The sequence below is a fragment of the Tachyglossus aculeatus genome, chromosome 3 (assembly GCF_015852505.1).
Source record: "Tachyglossus aculeatus isolate mTacAcu1 chromosome 3, mTacAcu1.pri, whole genome shotgun sequence".
Taxonomy (NCBI): Eukaryota; Metazoa; Chordata; class Mammalia; order Monotremata; family Tachyglossidae; genus Tachyglossus; species Tachyglossus aculeatus.
In genome coordinates, this window is record NC_052068.1 from 39,550,466 (window position 1) to 39,573,251 (window position 22,786).

General features: G+C 44.8%; 1 protein-coding gene and 1 non-coding gene across 2 annotated transcripts in view; one reads left to right on the top strand and one right to left on the bottom strand.

The window, feature by feature from the left end:
• Positions 1 to 22,786, top strand: part of SGMS1 (sphingomyelin synthase 1) — a 326,914-nt gene that overhangs the window by 152,197 nt on the left and 151,931 nt on the right. The gene's annotated exons all lie outside the window — the stretch shown is intronic.
• On the bottom strand, positions 14,935 to 15,072 carry LOC119926399. The gene has a single exon (XR_005450278.1). It is a non-coding gene; the product is annotated as a small nucleolar RNA SNORA7 (small nucleolar RNA).

The window sequence follows — 22,786 nt, forward strand, 5'->3', positions numbered from 1 at the left end:
TTAACTTTGATCTGGAAAAATATTTTTCCCTCCAGTTTGAATAGTAATGAATGTCAACTTCTAATGTTATGGTTGCCCTTGTATTGGGTTGACTAGCTCTGTGTAAACGAGAACCATTAATACGCTGCAGCTGGATGTCTCTAAGCTTTCTCCTGCTCCAGTCAGAGCGAAGCTCAGTTTTCTGGCTTTTGCAGCATTGATTGAGTCGAGCTCACACCAAACCTTGCCACATGTAGGTGGTCAGATCAATCGATTCGTAGTATTGATTAAGCCCTTACTCTGTTCAGAGGGTACAGAAGAGGTAGTAGGCATGATCCCTCACCTCAAGGAGTTTACAGTCTAGCTGGGGAGACAGACACACAATAAATTACAGGTGGCAGAAATCCAAAGAGTTTAAAGATATGTACGTAAGTGCTTCTGGGGGAAATAGGTGTGAGGACCCAAGGTGGAAGTGTGGGAAGTGTCAGGAGAGGGAAGGGAAATGAGAGTTAGTCAACTCTCCAAGAGTTGAGTTCAGAGTTGAGGACTCCAAGAGAGTCCTCTTGGAGGAAATGCAATTTAAGAAGGCCTTTGAAGTGTGGAGAGTAGTGGTCTGCCAGATCTGAAGAAGATCCAGACTCCCACTCCTCTTCTCCCACCCCCTTCTACGACACCCTGGCACTTGGATTTGCTCCCTTTATCACCCCTCCGTCAGCCCATACCACTTATGTCCATATCTGTAATTTATTTATGTTAATGTCTGTATCCCCCTCTAGGCTGTAAGCCTGTTGTGGGCAGGGAATATGTCTACCAACTCTGTTAAGTTGGTAGAAGCAGCAGAGCACAGGCTTGGGAGTCAGAGGACATGGGTTCTAATCCTGCTTTGCCACTTGTCTGCAGTGTGACGTTGGACAAGCCACTTAACTTCTCTGTGCCTCAGTTACCTCATCTGTAAAATGGGGATTAAGACTGTGAGCCCCACGTGGGACAACCTGATTACTTTGTATCTACCCCAGTGCCTAGAAGAGTGCTTACCATGTAGTAAGCACTTAACAAATACCATAATAATAATTATTATTATTATTATTATTACTCAAGCATTTAGTATACATCTCGGCACACAATAAGCACTCAGTAAATACGATTGCATGATCGATTGATAGGATGGAAGACGTGAGCAAGAGGCCAGTGATAACAGATGAGAATGACGCAGTTAGAATTTCGGCTTTGAGAGGAAGCCGGGTGAGCTAGGGTGTGGTGGGAGTGGAGTGAGGATATGTAGGAAAGGGCAAACGGATTGTCACATTTCCTGCTCTCTTTCTGCCAGAAGGGCATCTCCTATCCGACTTCCTCATTCCTCCCTTCCGGATCTATCTGTTGCCAGTTTCGCCCCCTGGCACTGTAGATGGGTGAGGCCTCCTTGCCTTCACATAGTGGCACTGCTACTCCTGCTTCTTCCCGTGGGAAAGGTTGGCCTGACACATTCTACCTACCTCTTCCACCCTTGTTTGTCAGGTGTGGTCTCTCTAAAATCTCCCCTGCCTCTCTGCAGTCACTCCCTCCTCCTGCTCCCTCTTTGACTTTCCCATCTTCTCCAGCAGTATCTCAAGAGATCGCCCACCTCCTCTCAAAGTCTACACCCTCCGACTGTATCTCTGACCCCTTTGCACCTTATCAAAACACTTGCCCTCTCCTTTCTTCCCTCCTTGACTGCCATCTTTAACTGTTCACTTTCCCCCACTGCTTTCAAACATGCTCCCAGTTGTCTACACTAGCTGCCTTCATTTCTTCTCCAATTCTTTGCTCTCTCCATGATCACCAGTGACTTCCTTCTTGCCAAATCCTGAAGCTTCTACTCTATCCTAATCCTCCTCGACCTCTCAGTTGCCTTCAACACTGGTGACCAACTTCTTCTCCTGGAAACACTATTTAATCATTGCTTCATGGACATTGTCCTCTTCTGGTTGTTCTTCTATCTCTCTGGCCACTCCTCTGCCTCCCACACTCCAACTGTGGGAATCCATTGAGGCTCAGCTTTGGATCTCCTTCTATCCATGTACACCCACTCCCTTGGAGGACTCATTCACTCCCATGGCTTCAACTGCTATCTCTATGTGGATGATTCCCAAATCTACATCTCCAGCCCTGATCTCTCTCCTTCTCTGCAGTCTCGAAATGTCTCCAATCAATCAGTTCCATGTACACCCACTCCCTTGGAGGACTCATTCACTCCCACGGCTTCAACTATTATCTCAACATGGATGATTCCCAAATCTACATCTCCAGCCCTGATCTCTCTCCTTCTCTGGAGTCTCGGACTTTCTCCAATCAATCAGTTGTATTTACTGAATGCTTACTGTGTGCAGAGCACTGTACTAAACATTTGGGAGAGAACAATGCAACAGACACAATCCCTGCCCACAGCGAGCTTACAGACTAGAGGGGGAGACAGACATCACCATAAATAAATTACAGATATGTACATAAGTGTTGTGGGGCTGGCAGTTGCGGGGGTGTGGGGGGCATTGAATAAATAGATCAGGGTGATACAGAAGGAAGTGGAAGAAAAGGCAAAGAGGGCTTAGGGAAAGCATCTTGGAGAAGGTATGCATTTCAGTAAGGTTTGAAAGCAGGTGAGAGCAATTATCTTTTGGCAATGAAGAGAGAGGCTGTTCCAGGCTAGAGGCAAGACATGGATGAGAACGCGGTGCTGAGATAGACGAGACTGAGATACAGTGACTAGGATGATGATGATGATGGTATATGTTAAGTGCTTACTCTGTGCCAAGCATTTCTCTAAGTTCTGGGGTTGATACAAGGTAATTATGTTGTCCCACGTGGAGCTCACAGTCGTAATCCCCATTATACAAATGACGTAACTGAGGCACAGAGATGTTTAGTGACTTACCCAAAGTCACACAGCTGATTTGTGGCGGAGCAGGGATTAGAACCCACAATCTCTGACCCCCAAGCCCGGGCTCTTTCCACTAAGCCACACTGTTTCTAGGATGGCATTAGAAGACTGAAGTATGTGGGTGGGTTGCAGAGTGGTGAGCTGAGGTAGGAGGGGGAAAAGGGATTGACTGCTTTAAAGCAGATGTTAAGTTTTTTTTGGATGCGGAGGTGAATGGGCCACCACTGGAGGTTCTTGAGGAGTGAGGAAGCGTAGACTGAATGTTTTTGTAGAAAAATGAACTGTGCAGTATTGACTGGAACGGGGAGAGACAAGAGGCAGGGAAGACAGGAAGGAGGCTGATATACTAATCAACTTGGATGTCCCGCTGACATTGCAAACTTAACATTTCCAAAATAGAACTCGTCATCTATCCAACTTGTACTTCCCAAGCGCTTAGTACAGTGCTCTGCACACAGTAAGCGCTCAATAAATACAATTGATGATGATGATGATGATAAACCCTGTCCTACCCCTACTTTCCCACCACTGTAGACAGCACCGTTATCCTCATGTTTCACAATCCTGTAATCTTGGCATTATCCTTCATTCATCTCTCTCATTCAACCCATATATTCAGTCTATCACCAAATCCTGACAGTTCTACCTTCACAACATCTCTAGAATCTGCCCTTTTCCTCTTCAACCTAACGGCTACTACACTGATCCAAACTCGTATTTATTGAGCGCTTACTGTGTGCAGAGCACTGCACTAAACGCTTGGAAAGTACAATTCAGCAACAAATAGAGACAGTCACTGCCCAGCAATGGGCTCACAGTCTAGATCACCTTGACTACTGCATCAGCCTCCTTTCTTATCATCAATCAATCGTATTTATTGAATGCTTACTGTGTGCAGAGCACTGTACTAAGCTCCCTGCCTTCTGTTTCTTCCCATGACATTTTTAATTTCACTCTACTGCCCAGATAATTTTTCTAAAAAGTTAGGTTCATGTCTACCTACTCCTCAGGATCCTCCAGTGCCACATCTTCATCACACAAAAACGCCTTAGCATCAGCTTTAAAGCACTTAATCACCTTGCCCCCTCCTACCTTCTTACTGATTTCCAACTCCAACCCGGGCCACGCAGTTCCCCGTCCTCCCTCCAACACCATATAGGACAGAACACCACTCTCCCTACCTTCAAAGCTTTATTGCAATCACATCTCCTACAAGAGGCCTTCCCTGAATAAATCCTCATCTCCCCTACCCCCTCTCTCTTCTGCATTGCCAGTGTATTTGGATCTGTACGCTTCAAACACCTGATAGTCACCCCACCCTCAACCTCACAGCCTTTATGTACATATCTATAATGTAATTTAATGCTGTCTCCCCCTTTAGACTGTAAGCTTGCTGTGGGCGGGGAATGTACCTGCCAACTCTTGTATTGCACTCTCCCAAGTGCTTAGTTCAGTGTGTGCTGAACTAAGGGGTTAAATTCCTTTCCTGAAAGTGCTGCCCTTCTTGAGCATCTCACCTGGTTCAGGGTTTTTTTTATTAATGCTATTTTAAAGTGCTCACTATGTGCCAGGCATTGTACTAAGCCCCAGAGTAGATACAATTATTATTTAAGAAAGTCCAACGGGGCTGTGAAGTTGCCTGCATTGAACTGACCCCTTGAATTTGAACAGAGAGAGTGTAAATGTGTAAGATAGATTTCCTCAGTCAGTATCCCTTTTGATCTTATCCACTATGGTCCTGTTTGCTCTTTTGTAGAAGGTAGGTATTTCTATTTGAGGTGCCCCGATAAGTTTGTAAGAAACCTGAGGATGTTGAACCATAAAATAAAATAATAGGAGTTAAATATAATTGGGCAGAGTCCTTTTTAAATAACCTGCGTAGTGGAGCCTTAGTTTTTTTGGATTCAAATGTAGGTGATAGTTACACCACTTTTCTGTGACTTGGGATTTGTGCTCTTGCAGAACCCAATGTTAAGGAAAACTCATCCTGCCCCTGATGGCATCCAGGCTCACCCTGAGGGACAGAGACTGTCAAATTCTCACCTGGGTGTTTTTCCCCAGTGTTTAGTACAGTGCTCTGCACACAGTAAGTGCCTAGTCAGTTCCTCACTGTTGGTGCCACCGCCGCTTCTGCAACACCTCATAGGCGTGCCATGAGACTGTGAGCCCGTTGTTGAGTAGGGACCGTCTCTATATGTTGCCGATTTGTACTTCCCAAGCGCTTGGTACATTGCTCTGCACACAGTAAGCGCTCAGTAAATACGATCAAGCTAATCATGTTGGTCACAGGCCCTGTCCGACATGTTGCTCGCCATCGTTGAAGGAATGTACCCATTGGGCAGACCTGGCTAAGTTGCTGGTTCCCGAAGCTGAGATTGGCGGGAGGTGACACCAACCAACTCCAGTCTCTGCATCTCTGCTCTTCAGCTCCCGTGGGGGCTCAGTGGAAAGAGCACGGGCTTTGGAGTCAGGGGTCATGGGTTTGAATCCCGACTCTGCCAATTGTCAGCCATGTGACTGTGGGCAAGTCACTTCACTTCTCTGGGCCTCAGTTCCCTCATCTGTAAAATGGGGATTAAGACTGTGAGCCCCCGGTGGGACAACCTGATCTCCTTGTAACCTCCCCAGCGCTTAGAACAGTGCTTTGCACATAGTAAGCACTTAATAAATGCCATTATTATTATTATTATTATTATTATAACTAACCGAGCCTTTGGAGGAGGTGGAACCCACTTAGTTGGCAAACTGTGAGGCTCTTCTGGCTGTTGATGCTCCTGACTCCACCTCTACTTCTCACTGACTGTGGGGAAAGTAAGAATCGGTGTCCCATTCATTCATTCTATTGTATTTATTAAATGCTTTTACTATGTGCAGAGCACTGTACTAAGCGCCGGGAAAAGACAGTACAACAATATACAGTGACAGTCTCTGCCCACAATAAGATCACGGTTTAGAGAGTGGGAGACAGGCAGGCATCATTACAAATAAATGAAATTGCAGATAATATGCATAAGTGCTGTGGGGCTGTGGAGCAATAGGAGCAAATCAGAATGACGCATAAGGGAGTAGGAGATCATCATCAATCGTATTTATTGAGCGCTTACTATGTGCAGAGCACTGTACTAAGCGCTTGGGAAGTACAAATTGGCAACATATAGAGACAGTCCCTACCCAACAGTGGGCTCGCAGTCTAAAAGGGGGAGACAGAGAACAAGACCAAACATACTAACAAAATAAAATAAATAGAATAGATATGTACAAATAAAATAAATAAATAAATAAATAAATAGAGTAATAAATATGTACAAACATATTGTACATATGGAGATGTACAAACATATTGTACATATTGTACATAAGGAGATGAAGAAAAGTGGGGCTCAGTCTGGGAAGGCCTCTTGGAGGTGTGTTTTGAAAGGGAGGTAGAGTAATTGTCTGTTGCCCGGATTATCTTTGTCCAGAAACGCTCAGGGCATAATACTCCCCTCCTCAAAAATCTCCAGTGGCTACCAATCAATCTGCGCATCAGGCAGAAACTCCTCACCCTGGGCTTCAAGGCTGTCCATCACCTCGCCCCCTCCTCCCTCACCTCCCTTCCCTCCTTCTCCAGCCCAGCCCGCACCCACCGCTCCTCTGCTGCTAACCTCCTCACCGTACCTCGTTCTCGCCTGTCCCGCCGTCGACCCCCGGCCCACGTCATCCCCCGGGCCTGGAATGCCCTCCCTCTGCCCCTCCGCCAAGCACGCTCTCTTCCTCCCTTCAAGGCCCTGCTGAGAGCTCACCTCCTCCAGGAGGCCTTCCCAGACTGAGCCCCTTCCTTCCTCTCCCCCTCGTCCCCCTCTCCATCCCCCCATCTTGCATCCTTCCCTTCCCCATAGCACCTGTATATATGTATATATGGTTGTACATATTTATTACTCTATTTATTTATTTATTTATTTATTTTACTTGTACATTTCTATCCTATTTTATTTTGTTGGTATGTTTGGTTCTGTTCTCTGTCTCCCCCTTTTAGACTGGGAGCCCACTGTTGGGTAGGGACTGTCTCTGTGTGTTGCCAATTTGTACTTCCCAAGCGCTTAGTACAGTGCTCTGCACATAGTAAGCGCTCAATAAATACGATTGATTGATTGATTGATTGATTGAGAAGGGAGAGCGTTCCAGGCCAGAGGCAGGTTGTGGGCGAAGGGTCGGCGGCGAGATAGAGATGAGATTGAGGTACAGCACAAAGGTTAGCATTAGAGGAGTGAAGTGTGCAGGCTGGGCTGTAGTAGGAGAGAAGCGAGGTCGGATAGGAGTGTGGGCCAAATCCCACAATCACCAGGATCCCAAGGCCCCACGTCCCTTCATCCAAGCATTATGGAATTTTGATACTCCACGACAGAGGCTCTCTGCCAGTCCTCAAAGGCTGTAGTCCCGGGGGGCGGGGGGAATAGATCTATAGAGACGGTCCCTACCCAACAGTGGGCTCACAGTCTAGATGCCTTAGAGTGCATTTGAAATCCTGTCCCACTGTTGTCGTATCTGTACGCACTTTTCTTCCTTATTCACATCATAGTCTACTATTTGGGGATAGTAATAAAAAATGATTTTGTAAATAAAATGATTTTTCAACAAAGCTCAAAGGCAAATATACCCAGTGTTGCTCTCAGGGCTGAAAAAGGCCATAGGATCTCCTCCGCACATCCAGGGAGCCAGAATAGTGTCCCGTAAACTAGTGCTATTGCAACCTATTGTGGAGGAAATTGGGCCAAGTAATGAGTGACAGTCAACATTGGCAGCTGTGTGACTTTGGCCAAGTCACTTCACTTCTCTGGGCCTCAGTTCCCTCATCTGTAAAATGGGGATAAAGACCGTGGGACAACCTGATCACCTTGTAACCTTCCCAGCACTTAGAACGGTGCTTTGCACGTAGTAAGTGCTTAATAAATGCCATTATTATTATTGTAACCTCCCCAGCGCTTAGAACAGTGCTTTGCACATAGTAAGCGCTTAATAAATGCCATTATTATTATTATTATTATTATTATCTACCAATTCTGTTTTATTGTAACCATTAGTGCAGTGCTCTGCACAAAGTAAGCACTCAATAATTTTTTTTTTGTTTTGTTATTTGTGACACACTTACTATGTATCAGTACTATACTAAGCACCAGGGTAGATATAAGCTAATCAGGTTGGACACAGTCCATGTCCCACGTGGGGCTCACAGACTTGATCCCCATTTTAAAGTGGAGGGAATTGAAGCACAGAGAAGTTAAGTGACTTGCCCAAGGCCACCCAGCAGACAAATGGCGGAGCTGAGATTAGAACCCAGGTCCTTCTGACTCGCCGGCCTGTGCTCTATCCACTAAGCCACGCTGCTGCTTAATTGAGTTTGATTGATTGCACTCGTCCGATGGGGGTATGAGCTGCTACTCGATGAGCTCCCCAGCTTTTGGGGACGGAATCAATCAATCGTATTTATTGAGCGCTTACTGTGTGCCAAGCACTGTTCTAAGCACCAGGGAGGTTACAAGGTGATCAGGTTGTCCCACGGGGGGCTCACAGTCTTAATCCCCATTTTCCAGATGAGGTAACTGAGGCCCAGAGAAGTTAAGTGACTTGCCCAAAGTCACACAGCTGACACTTGGCAGAGCCAGGATTTGAACCCACAACCTCTGACTCCAAAGCCCGGTGCTTGGCACATAGCAAATGCTTGTCAAATACCATTTTCCCTCTAGATAATAATAGTAATAATGATAGTAATAATAATGTTGGTATTTGTTAAGCGCTTACTATGTGCAAAGCACTGTTCTGAGCGCTGGGGAGGATACAAGGTGATCAGGTTGTCCCAGGTGGGGCTCACAGTCTTAATCCCTATTTTACAGATGAGGTAACTGAGGCACAGAGAAGTTAAGTGGCTTGCCCAAGGTCACACAGCTGACAGGTGGCTGAGCGGGGATTCGAACCCATGGCCTCTGAGTCCGGAGCCCGCGCTCTTTACTCTGAGCCACGCTGCTTCTCCAATTATGCCCTCATTATGGGCAGGGGACAGATCCACTAATTCTGTTGTAAATACAATTGAACGAATGTGTAGGTTGAACGAGAGAGGTGACTTGGGGATAATGCCAAGGTTACAGGCTTGTGAGACTGGGAGGATAGTAGTGTTTTCAACAGCCGTGGGAAAGTCAGTGGGAGGGCAGGGTTTGGGTGGGAAAAGGAGGGGTTCTGTTTTGGACAGGTTAAATTTGAGGTGTTGGTGGGACATGCAGTTAGTGATGTACTTGTACATATCTATTCTATTTATTTTATTTATAAATAAATTTATTTATTTTTAAATTAAAAAAATGATCGCATGGGACAACCTGATCACTTTGTATCCCCCCCACGCTTAGAACAGTGCTTTGTACATAGGAAGCGCTTAACAAATGCCAACATTATTATTATTATTATTATTTTGTTAGTGTGTTTGGTTTTGTTCTCTGTCTCCCCCTTTTAGACTGTGAGCCCACTGTTGGGTAGGGACTGTCTCTATATGTTGCCAACTTGTAGTTCCCAAGCGCTTGGTACAGTGCTGTGCACACAGTAAGCGCTCAATAAATACGATTGATTGATTGATTGATTGATTGATGACCTGAAGGCAGGAGGAAATAGTAGCCTGCAGAAGAGAAAGGTCAGCCTGGGAATGTAGATTTGGGAATCATCTGCATAGAGACGGTAGTGGGAAGAATGAGCTCTCCAAGGGTGTGGGTGTAGATAGAGAATGGGAGGGACCCCAGAACTGAGCCCATCTGTGGGCAGGGATGGGGTCTACCAACTCCATCAGACTGTGCTCTTTTAAACGCTTAGCACAGTGCTCAGTAAGTACCACTGATTGATTAGCGTTTGCTTCTGAGGTGGTGGTCCTCAGTTTCCCCAACTGTAAAACAAGCAGAGTAATTTGTGCCTCACAGGGATGACACAAATAAAACGAGACCAATAGGTGAGATGAAAGGCACTGGAGAAATTTGAGGGTTGTCACTACCCAGTCGCATTAAATTCAAATCTTTGGATTTCCTTCTTTAATAATAATAAATAATGGTGGTATTTGTTAAGTGCTTACTATGTGCCAAGCACTGTTCTAAGCACTGGGGGGATACAAGGTGATCAGGTTGTCCCACGTGGGCTCACAGTCTTAATCCCCCTTTTCCAGAGGAGGGAACTGAGGCCCGGAGAAGTGAAGCGACTCGCCCCAAGTCACCCAGCTGACAAGTGGCGGAGCTGGGATTCGAACCCATGACCTCTGACTCCCAAGCCCGGGCTCTTTCCACTGAGCCCCGCTGCTTTAACTTATGTACCTTTCGTCGCTAAGCATTTAGCTACATTCTGATGTGCGTTATGACATTGCTATGAGAAATTGCCATTTGTGAGTTTAGGAAGACCAAGGCAGAAAGAGGGCGAGGGGAGTAGGGCTGGATATGGCACTTGGTTGGGACGGCACCCAGGTGACCTCCCATTTGATCAGTAGTATTTTGGGGCACAGACTATGTACAGAGCACTCGATTACGTGCTTGGCAGAGTGGAATAGAGTTAGCAAACACACTACCTGCCTTCAGAGTGTTTACAGTATAGCAGAAAAACCAGGAGAAGCAGCGTGGCTCAGTGGAAAGAACCTGGGCTTTGGAGTCAGAGGTCATGGGTTCAAATCTGGCTCCGCCAGTTGTCTCCGCTGTGTGACTTCGGGCCAGTCGCTTAACTTCTCTGTGCCTCAGTTACCTCATCTGCAAAATGGGGATGTGAGCCCCACGTGGGACAATCTGATCACCTTGTATCCTCCCCAGCATTTAGAACAGTGCTTTGCACATAGTAAGTGCTTTCTGCATTGTCTAAGGAGATCTTTCTTCCTTCCTTCCTCTCCCCCTCGTCCCCCTTTCCATCCCTCCCATCTTACCTCCTTCCCTTCCCCACAGCACCTGTATATATGTATATATGTTTGTACATGTTTATTACTCTATTTATTTATTTTACTTGTACCTATCTATTCTATTTATTTTATTTTGTAAGTATGTTTGGTTTTGTTCTCCGTCTCCCCCTTCTAGACTGTGAGCCCACTGTTGGGTAGGGGCTGTCTCTATATGTTGCCAGCTTGTACTTCCCAAGCACTTAGTACAGTGCTCTGCACACAGTAAGTGCTCAATAAATACGATTGATTGATTGATTAACAAATGCCATTATTATTATCATTATTATTATTATTATTATTATTAAACTAGTTGGCTTTACTGTGCAGGCATATGAAACCTTGCATCCGGGTAGACCAGGCCCGACGTTTTGCTATACCCATTATACTCGGTTGTGTTAGAATGGACTGTTAAGGTAATACTTGGAAATAGGGTAGTCGTTTCCCTGATATTCAGCTGGGTATGTCCCCTATCTCCAGCAATTTTACGGGGGAGGGAGATCATCAAGGAAGGGGCTGGACAGTCAGTAGCCATTTTCAGACATGAATCTGCAGATGATCTCTTTGGTTTCCTCTCCAGTAGAACCCACTGCCCATTCCCCCTTTCCTGTCTTCAGTTTTTCTGCCTTTTATTTTTCCATTTTTATTTTTCTCCCACTTACAAAATGCTTTTGCTGAAGAATCCTCATATGAAGGATGTTCCAGGGTCTCCAGTCAATCAATCAATCAATCAATCAATCGTATTTATTGAGCACTTACTGTGTGCAGAGCACTGTACTAAGCGCTTGGGAAGTACAAGTTGGCAACATATAGAGACGGTCCCTACCCAACAGTGGGCTCAGTCCGGCTGCCTCTTTGTAGCTCGGAAACTCAGTATTTACTGTTTAAAGATAACCCATGAGAACATCTATGAAAAGGCTCTCGTGAGACGTTTGAAACGTTTTTGAGAGGAACAGCTTCTGTTTCTCAATAAAAATATAATAATAATAATAATGGCATTTGTTAAGCGCTTACTATGTGCCAAGCACTCTTCTAAGTGCTGGGGAGGTTACAAGCTGATCAGGTTGTCCCTCGTGGGGCTCACAGTCTTAATCCCCATTTTACAGATGAGGTAACTGAGGCTCAGAGAGGTTAAGTGACTTGCCCAAGGTCACACAGCAGACAAGTGGCAGGGCCGGGATTAGAACCCATTTATAATGGGATTTATTAAGCGCTTACTATGTGCAAAGCCCTGTTCTAAGCGCTGGGGAGGTTACAAGGTAATCAGGTTGTCCCACGGCGGGCTCACAGTCTTAATCCCCATTTTACAGATGAGGGAACTGAGGCCCAGAGAAGTTAAGTGACTGGCCCAAAGTCACACAGCTGACAATTGGCGGAGCTGGGATTTGAACCCATGACCTCTGACTCCAAAGCCCGGGCTCTTTTCCACTGAGCCACGCTGCTTCAAAAAAAAAGCCCGTGCTCTTTCCACCGAGCCACGCTGCTTCTGCAAGACAGATAAAAAGACAGATAATAGATAAAATGATAGAACTCTTTCAGCTCTTTGAGATAGCCTTAATCATCATCATCAACGGTATTTATTGAGTTCTTTCTGCGTGCTTGGGAGAATACAATCCAACAGAGTTGGTAGACATGTTCCCTGCTCAAAGTGAGCTTTCAGACTAGTTGGGTGTGGGGGAAAATAAGTATTTTCTACTATACAATTTATAGATATGATGCTTCCTGACAATCTGTGATTTTACTGGAACCAGGGGCCCCAACTTTGAAGATCCTATGGTATCTTAGTGGGTTGGGTTATTTTATAATAATAATTAATAGTTGCGGTATTTAAGCACTTACCTTGTTCCAGGCATTATACTAAGTGCTGGAACACTTAGTATAAGCACTAAGTGCTCTGCACACAGTAAGCACTCAATAAATACGATTGATTGATTGATTGATTGCTGGGGGTAGATACAGTGTGATTGGGTTGGACACAGTCCCTGTCACATAGGGCTCACGTTCTTAATCCTCATTTTACAGATGAGGTATAACTGAGGCCTAGAGAGTTTAAGTAACTTGCCCAAGATTCACACAACAGACAAGCAGCAGAGCTGGGAATCCGGGATTAGAACCCAGGAGAGGACAGAGTCAGTGAAGCCAAGGTTGGATAACATTTCATCTCCTCTAAAAGGCCACCCCAGACTAAACCCCATTTTTCCTTATGTCCCATTCCCCTCTGACTTGCTCCCTTTGATCTTCCCCCTTCCTAGTCCCACAGCATTCATTCATAATAATAATAATAGTAATAATGGCATTTATTAAGCGCTCACTATGTGCAAAGCACTGTTCTAAGCGCTGGGGAGGTTACAAGGTGATAAAGTTGTCCCACAGGGGGCTCACAGTCTTAATCCCCAGTTTACAGATGAGGAAACTGAGGCCCAGAGAAGTTAAGTGACGTGCCCAAAGTCACACAGCTGACAATTGGCAGAGCTGGGATTCGAACCCACAACCTGTGACTCCAAAGCCCGGGCTTTTTCCACTGAGCCACGCTGCTTCTCATTCATTCATTCATTCAATCGTATTTATTGAGCGCTTGCTGTGTGCAGAGCACTGTACTAAGCGCTTGGGAAGTACAAGTTGGCAACATACAGAGACGGTCCCTACCCAACAGTGGGCTCACAGTCTAGAAGGGGGAGACAACAAAACAAAACAAAACATACTAATAAAATAAAATAAATAGAATAAATATGTACAAATGAATAAATAGAGTAATAAATATGTACAAACATATATACATATATACAGGTGCTGTGGGGAGGGGAAGGAGGTTGGAGGGGGAGGAGGGGGAGAGGAAGGAGGGGGCTCAGTCACAGAACTTACCTGTAATTTTATTTATTTGTATTGATGTCAGTCTTCCCCTGCTAGACTGTAAGCTCGGTGGGAAATGTCACCATTTATTATTGTATGTACTTTTCCAAGTACTTAGTACAACGATCTGCACACAGTAAGCACTCAAATACAGTTGAATGAGCGAATGAATGAAAGTCCTTTTGACTCTCAAGCCTGTGCTGTATCCATTAGGCCACACTGCTTCAGTATAACTAAAGGTAGGGATAAAAAACATTCTCAGGGGCTGTGGTTTGGCTGGCATGAGAGGAAGGACCCAACAGGGCTATTTCTGCACTGTCTAAGGAGATCTTTTCTCCCTTCCCTTCCCCCACACTCGTCTCTCTTGCCCAAGCACTTGGATAGCCCCTCCCCTGCCTCCTCTCCCTATTATAGTGATAAAAAAACATTTTCAGGGGCTGTGGTTTGGCTGGCATGAAAGGAAGGAGCCAACAGGGCTATTGCAGCATTGTCAAAGGAAATCTTTTCTCCCTTTCCTCCCCCACTCTTATCTCTCTTGCCTAAGCACTTAGATAGCCCCATCTTACCTCCTTCCCTTCCCCACAGCACCTGTATATATGTATATATGGTTGTACATATTTATTACTCTATTTATTTATTTATTTATTTATTTGACTTGTACGTTTCTATCCTATTTATTTTATTCTGTTGGTATGTTTGGTTCTGTTCTCTGTCTCCCCCTTTTAGACTGTGAGCCCACTGTTGGGTAGGGACTGTCTCTATGTGTTGCCAATTTGTACTTCCCAAGCGCTTAGTACAGTGCTCTGCACATAGTAAGCGCTCAATAAATACGATTGATTGATTGATTGATAGCCCCCTCCCCTGCCTCCTCTCCCCAGGCACTTATGTACCCGTCTTTAAACCCAGCATCCCCCTGCTCGTAATTTATTTTAGAGTATGTACACTCGTCTCAGTCGTAACTCCTTGAGAGCAGGGATCATGCTTACTAACTCTATTGTACTCTCCCTTAATTCAGTGCTCCGTGCAAATTAGGTGTTTAATAAATCTCGTCTTGCGCCGTCGAGTCGTTTCCTATCCATGGCGACAACGTGGACATATCTCTCCCAGACCGCCCTGCTCTCCATCTTCAATCGTTCTGGTAGTGTATCCATAGAGTTTTCTTGGTAAAAATACAGACGTGGTTTACCATTGCCTCCTTCCACGCAGTAAACTCGAGTCTCTGCCCTCGACCCTCTCCCATGTCGCTGTTGCTCAGCACAGGTGAGTTTTGACTTGTAGTGGATTGCCTTCCACTCGCTAGCCACTGGCCCAGCCAGGAATGGAACGGTTATGCCTCTGCTTGACTCTCCCTCCCATAGCCGAGACTGGTCGAGCCCTGGAAACTCTCCAGGCGCGACCCTGAGAGGGGGGTTTAATAAATACTGTTGATGAATTGATAATGGGGGCCCTGAGAAACACTGGCATCACCATTCTCTCACTGGATTCGGCACCCAGGACTTGGTTTCTCTGCCCTCTGATATTCAGCACAAGTGTCCATGGCTAAGAGGTGCCTATGCCTCCTTTCCCTTTTCTTCTAGTTCTTCTAGACTGTGAGCCCGCTGTTGGGTAGGGACCGTCTCTGTGTGTTGCCGACTTGTACTTCCCAAGCGCTTAGTACAGTGCTGTGCACACAGTAAGTGCTCAATAAATACGATTGATTGATTTTTGTGAGGACCTTCCTTTGAGTCCCCGTAGGAAAGAACTCTGTGTCCAGTGAATCTCCCCTTATTACACCATACTGTCTTTGTGGGCAGAGAATGTGGCACATGCTTGTTTTGTGCTTCTCAAGCATTTAGTACCGTGCATTGCATCAAATAAGTGCTCAGTAAATGCTCTTCCTACTACATGGAGCCAGTGGGACCATAGACTGTGAAACACAGAGAGTAGTCATCCTGGCATTTCGCTTCTGGTCCTCAGAGCAACGTGGGGCCATTTGGGGAGCTCGGTGGTAGTGTGGGTTTGGCCATTAATAGTAGTAATAATGACAATAATAGTAATTATAGTATTTGTTCAAGCGCTGTTTCGAGAGCTGGGGAGGATACACGTTAATCAGGCTGGGCACAGTCCCCCTTCCACTCAGTGCTCACAATCTAAGTAGGAAGGAGAATAAGTATTGAATCCCCATTTTACTGATGAGGTAACTAAGGCACAGAGCAGTGAAGTGACTTGCCCAAGCTTATGCAAGAGTCACATGGCAAAGCCAGGATTGGAACCCAGATCTTCTGATTCCCAGGCCCGTGCTCTTTCCATTGGGCCACACTGATTCTCTGTACTGGCACTAAAGAACTGCAGATACTTCTTTGCCAATCTGCATCTTCATGTAAGCAACAAATGGGTGCCGCGTTAAGTACAGTACGTAATTAAACGTGTTGAAAGGATACACACAAAGAAGCCACAAAACATCTTAACAAAATAAAATAAATAGAATAGATAGCACTTGGCAGCAGGAGCAGAGATGGAGAGAGAATGGGCATTTAGGAATTAAAATACCAGGTGTAAAGACATCCCCTTCGCCAGACAGGGGATAGATCCGTTAAAAAAAAATGGACTGGTATAAATTGGGACAGATAGCCTTCCTCCTTGGGTCTGGGGGAGGTGGGGAGGGGAAGATGTATGAGAGGAATAACAGGAGCCAGGTGGCTCTTGAGAAGGCCACACGAAATGCTGGGGAGAAGGGAAGAGGCAGCATGATCTAGCAGAGCACAGTTCTGGATTAGTCAGTCGTATTTATTGAACACTTGCTGTTTACAGAGCACTGTACAAAGCACTTGGGAGAGTACAATGCAACAATATAACAGTCACACTTCTTACAGTCTTAGACCCAGGTTCCAGTCTTCCATCTGCCACTGAGCTATTATTTGACCTTGTGCAAATCATTTTACCTCTCTTTTTTAATTAATTCAATTGTATTTATTGAGCGCTTACTGTGTGCAGAGCACTGTACTAAGTGCTTAATGTATTTGTTTTTAATGTATAAGCACTCAATATGTGCCAGGCACTGTACTGGGGGAAATACAAGCCAATCAAGAAGATGAAGTAACGGGTCCAGAGAAATGAAGGAACTTCTCTAAGGTCACACAGCAAAGTGATGATGATGATGATGATGGCATTTAAGCACTTACTATGTGCAAAGCACTGTTCTTAAGCACTGGGGGGATACAAGGTGATCAGGTTGTCCCACGTGGGGCTCACAGTCTTAATCCCCACTTTACAGATGAGGTACTGAGGCTCAGAGAAGTTAAGTGACTTGCCCAGTGTCACACAGCAGACATGTGGCAGAGCTGGGATTCGAACCCATGGCCTCTGACTCCAAAGCCCGGGCTCTTTCCACTGAGCATGGAGCTGGGATTAGAGCTGGGGTTAGAACCTAGGTCCTGTCGACTTCCAAGCCTGTGCTCCATCCACTAGGCTTTGCTGCTTCTCATTGCCTGTTGGTCTCTCGTTCTCAATTTCCTGATCTGTAAGGTGGAAATGAGGGGCCGGAAAGGGGTCCGATCTCTTAGCCTTGTTCAATCAATCAATCAATCGTATTGAGTGCTTACTGTGTGCAGAGCACTGTACTAAGCGCTTGGGAAGTACAAGTTGGCAACATATATTGGCAACATTGTATATTGGCAACAATATATGTTGGCAACATTGTTTCTAGCCCCCTTCCTATCCCCCATACTTAGAAAGTAGCAAGGATTTTGTGAATGCCACAATATTATCGTTATTAAGAGGAAAAGCTTGAAGAGAGCAAGAGTAAGAGGATAAAGAGGAGGACAGGGAAAGGGGAGAAAAGAGCAACTATATTGGGAAAGTGGAAGAAAGTTTTGGCAGATGAGGGAGAGACCGCAAAGTACAGAGCTAGACAGGAAGAGGAGAGTGACGCAGAGAACGAGAAAGGATTACAGGAACAAGGAAAAAGGCTTATAAGAAGTTTGGGGATCTACAGCCATCACTTGGTAGTATTTATTGAGCTCTTACTGTCCGTAGAGCACTCTCCTAAGTGCTTGGGAGAGTGCAATTGAGTAAGACCTAGCCCTTGCCTTCAAAGGATTTACAATCTAGCAGGAAAGGCAAACATTTTTATATTGGGGAAGTAGTAGAAGTGGATATGTAGATGAGCGAGTGCTAAAAAGGATGGGTAAGATGATATATACAAAGGTGCTACAGTTTTTGTGAATAAGCAAGTGTGCATTTGGTGCTGTTGTTAGCGAGAAGCACCGTGGAGAGACTGGAAAGAGCACGGGCGTGCGAGTCAGAAGGACCTGGGTTCTAATCCCTGTTCTGCCAGTTGTTTGCTGTGTGACCTTGGTCCAGTCACTTAACTTTTCTGTGCCTCAGGTTTCTCAGCTGTAAATGAGCATACCCATTCTCCCTCCTACTTAGACTGTGAGCTCCATGCAGGACACGGACTGAGGCTGACCTAATTAATTTGTAATAATAATAATAATGGCATTTGTTAAGTGCTTACTATGTGCAAAGCACTGTTCTAAGCACTGGGGGGGATACAAGGTGATCAGGTTGCCCCATGTGGGGCTCACAGTCAATCCCCATTTTACAGATGAGGTAACTGAGGCTCAGAGAAGTTAAGTGACTTGCCCAAGGTCACACAGCAGACATGTGGTGGAGTCAGGATTGGAACCCATGACCTCTGACTCCAAAGCCCATGCTCTTTCCACTGAGCCACGCTGCTTCTCTAAGAACAAAATCCACTGGATTTTAGAACAAATCTAAGAACACATCCACTGGATTGTTATTAAAAACATTGTCATATTAGCAGAAATTTAAAAAGAAAAACTTCAGCAATTTTCTAAAAGCACATAAAATTTCTTTTTTTAACTCCCCAAACTAAGTTTTTTTTAATGCTGTGACTGTGAGCTCTTTGAGGGCAGTGAATATTTCTAGACTGTAAGCCCATTGTTGGGTAGGGATCGTCTCTATATGTTGCTGATTTGTATTTCCCAAGCGCTTAGTACAGTGGATTTGTACCTACCCCAGTGCTTATAATAGTGTTGGACACATAGTGAGCACTAACAAACACCATAAAAAAGATGTACGGAGGTGGTAGTTAGGAGGCTCTAACTTGGGTAGAAGAGAGAATTAATTGGAGAAGACCTCTTGAAGGCATTTAAGTTTCAAAAGGGTTTTAAAATTGGGGGAGGATGTTGAACTGTTAGATATGAAGGGGAGGAAGTTCCTGACAGGAGGAGGGCGTGAACAAAGAGTCAGAGGCAAGAGAGATGAGGACAAGGTACAGTGAGTAGGTCAATTTGAGAGGAATGAAGAGAACGAGCTGGGATGTAGTGAGAGAAGAGTGGATAGAAAGGAGGAAGAGAGCTGGATGGTACTTTTTAAAAACCAGCGTCAGGAATTTCTGCTTGGTGCAGAGAGGAATCATTGAGGAAAGTTAAAACAAGGTTTTAGGAAGACGATCCAGGAAGCAGAATGAAGTGTAGACTGGGAAGGGGAGAAGCGAGAGGCAAGAAGACCGGTGAGAAAGCTCTGATGAGGTAGTAAGGTTGGGGTATGACAAGTATCTCGACCAGAATCTCATTATTTTGAATGGAGAGAAGAGAGGGATGGATCCAGATAACGATGTAGAGGAAAAACTGAGTGGATTTAGTCATAGACTGAATGTGGAAGGGAGAAGTTAAGGATAATGTCCTGGCTGCAGACTTCAGAGATGAGGAGGATGTGGTGTGGTCAACTGTGATGGAAAATTTAGGTTGTGAAGAGAAGATGAGTTCAGTTTTAGACATAATGGGTTTAAGCTTTTGGAACCGTCCATATGGACATGTCAATCAATCGTATATATTAGGCACTTACTGTCGCAGAACACTGTGCTAAAATTTGGAAGAGCACATTATAAGAGTCGGTAGACACGCTACCTGGTCACAACAAGCTTATAGTCTATAGTCTATCAATCAACCAATGATATTTATCGAGCTCTTACTATGTGCGGATCACTCTACTAAGGGCTTGGAAAAGTACAGTACAACAGAACTGCCTCTATTGGGAATTATCTGCAGAGAGATGGTAGAACTGCATTTATATCAAGGAGAAGTTTCACAATATAGGGATTGACTTTTAAAAATAAAATGGATGTGTTCACCCTCCCTGGTAACTCTGTCTGATAATTGGGAAATCACTTACCAGGCCTCTCTCACTTCCTTTGGACTTTACCATTCTTCCCCCACACCTTGTGGCTTTTTAAATGTTTCCCCATTTTTCCCAACCTTCCCTCCTCGATCTCCCAACCCTCTTGGAGCCAGTGCTGTAAAGAAGGCTAGTGCTTTGTTGAAACCAATGTGTGTAAAGCTGAAACGGGAAGGGTGTTCAACTGAGCTCAGGCCAAGTGAAAATATAGAAAATATTTCCCTTCGTTCATTCATTCAATCGTGTTTATTGAACGCTTACTGTGTGCAGACCACTGTACTAAGCGCTTGGGAAATACAAATCAGCAACATATAGAGACGATCCCTACCCAACAATGGACTTACAGTCTAGAAATGTTCACTTGCCTCAAGGAGTTCACAGTCACAGCATTAAAAAAACTTAATTTGGGGAGTTAAAAAAAGAAACTTTATGTGCTTTTAGAAAATTGTTGACGTTTTTCTTTTTAAATTTCTGCTAATATGACAGTGTTTTTAATAACAATTTCCAGGGATTTATTTTGGTTTGGTTAAGCTTTCCTGACTGAAGATTAACTAGCAGAGCAATGTTATTTAACATGGATTTGCACTACAGTAGATTTTAAAACCATCGGTTTGGCTAGTATACTTAGCAACTCTTCCCATACGTGGCAATTTCACACTGCTTATCTATTTCTCCCTATATATTAGTGATTGATGAAATCCATGATGAAATATGTGTTGAGTGACTAAAAGGGATTGAGTATAGAAAAGTTTGTATGTGGGGTCTCCTCTGGAATTGTTCTTTTAACAGTTGGGTTTTCTTTGTTTTGTGGTCTGTCTCCCCCTTCTAGGCTGTGAGCCCGCTGTTGGGTAGGGACCATCTCTATATGTTGCCAACTTGTACTTCCCAAGCGCTTAGTACAGTGCTCTGCACACAGTAAGCGCTCAGTAAATACAATTGAATGAATGAATGAATTTGGAAATCTAAATAGTCTTTTCAAAGAATTGACACAGTCATCTGAAGTACCAATATTCTATGGAATAATTTAGAAATGGAGTGACTCTGAGTAAATTTCACAAGCAATTAACTTGGGGAGATAGTATAGAAGTTGGTGAAAATCAATCAATCAATCAATCAATCATATTTATTGAGTGCTTACTATGTGCAGAGCACTGTACTAAGTGCTTGGGAAGTACAAATTGGCAACATATACAGTCCCTACCCAACATTGGGCTCACAGTCTAAAAGGGGGAGACAGAGAGAGAAAAAAAAAACCAAACATACTAACAAAATAAAATAAATAGAATTGAAAAGCTTCACTGGGCTCCAGTACTCCACCGAGGAGAATTGTCTGGAGTTTGTAGGATGAGGATTGGTGTGTTTGCGTCTGAGGGAGGCAGACGACCCATAGTCTCGGGGTAATGAGGAATTGGGTGACAGCAGATTTCACCTGTACAGGACCTTGAAATTCAACATACTGCATCCAACCAGCCTTACCTGAATAAGCAGTCAGCCAGAGTCCTCCGGGAACGAGTTCCTGGAGCCATGAGAAGTTGCATCAGGGAAGAACTGGGAGTCATGAAGAAACTGATGGCTCAATGATCAGGATCCTGCCTGGGAGAGAGGGGGAGACATCGGCGTGGGACTGTCTCTATATGTTGCCAACTTGTACTTCCCAAGCGCTTAGTACAGTGCTCTGAACACAGTAAGCGCTCAATAAATATGATTGATTGATTGGAAAGAGCACGGGCTCTGGAGTCAGAGGTCCTGGGTTCAAATCCCGGCTCCGCCAGTTGCCAACTGTGTGACTTTGGGCAAGTCCCTTAACTTCTCTGTGCCCCAGTTACCTCATCTGTAAAATGGGGATTAAGACGGTGAGCCCCCCGTGGGACAACCTAATCACCTTGTAACCTCCCCAGTGCTTAGAACAGTGCTTTGCACATAGTAAGCACTTAGTAAATACCATTATTATTATTATTAACTCTGAGGATGGAGTACCTTCTGCACTGGGTGAAAACAGTAAGGGGTGCATTCCAATGAATTGTAAACTCCTCTAGACTGTAAGCTCGTCCTCTATTCCTTCCTTCATTCATTCATTCAATCGTATTTATTGAGTGCTTACTGTGTGCAGAGCACTGTACTAAGCGCTTCGGAAGTACAAGTTGGCAACATATAGAGACGGTCCCTACCCAACAGCGGGCTCACAGTCTAGAAGGGGGAGACAGACAACAAAACAAAACATATCAACAAAATAAAAAATAGAAGAAATATGTACAAGTAAAATAAAGAAAGAAATAGAGTAATAAATGTGTACATACATATATACAGGTGCTGTGGGGAGGGGAAGGAGGTAAGGTGGGGGGATGGGGAGGGGGAGGAGGGGGAGAGGAAGGAGGGGGCTCAGTCTGGGAAGGTCTCCTGGAGGAGGTGAGCTCTCAGTAGGGCCTTGAAGGGAGGAAGAGAGCTAGCTTGGCGGATGGGCAGAGGGAGGGCATTCCAGGCCTGGGGGAGGACGTGGGCCGGCGGTCGATGGTGGGATAGGCAAGAACGAGGCTCTAAGCTCGTCCTCTAAACTGTAAGCTTGTTGTGGGCAGGGAATATATTTGTTTATTATTATATTGCACTCTACCAAGCTTTTAGTCTGGTGCTCTGCAAACAGTAAGTACTCAACAAATACGATTGAATTGAATGAATGGTATTTATTGAGCCCTATGTTCAGGGCACTGTACTAAGCATCTAGGAGAGTACAATACAATAGAGTTAGTAGACACGTTCCCTGCCCACCACAAGCTTGCAGTCTAGAGGTAGGGACAGACATCAGTATAAATAAATCATTTATACTGTATAATTTTCAGATACAATGCTTCCTATGTGCTATTTTACTGGGATTAGAGATGCCAACTTTGAAGATGCTATGGTCCCCGTTCAGTAGTTCCAGCCTGTTTAAGCAGCACAAAAGCCCC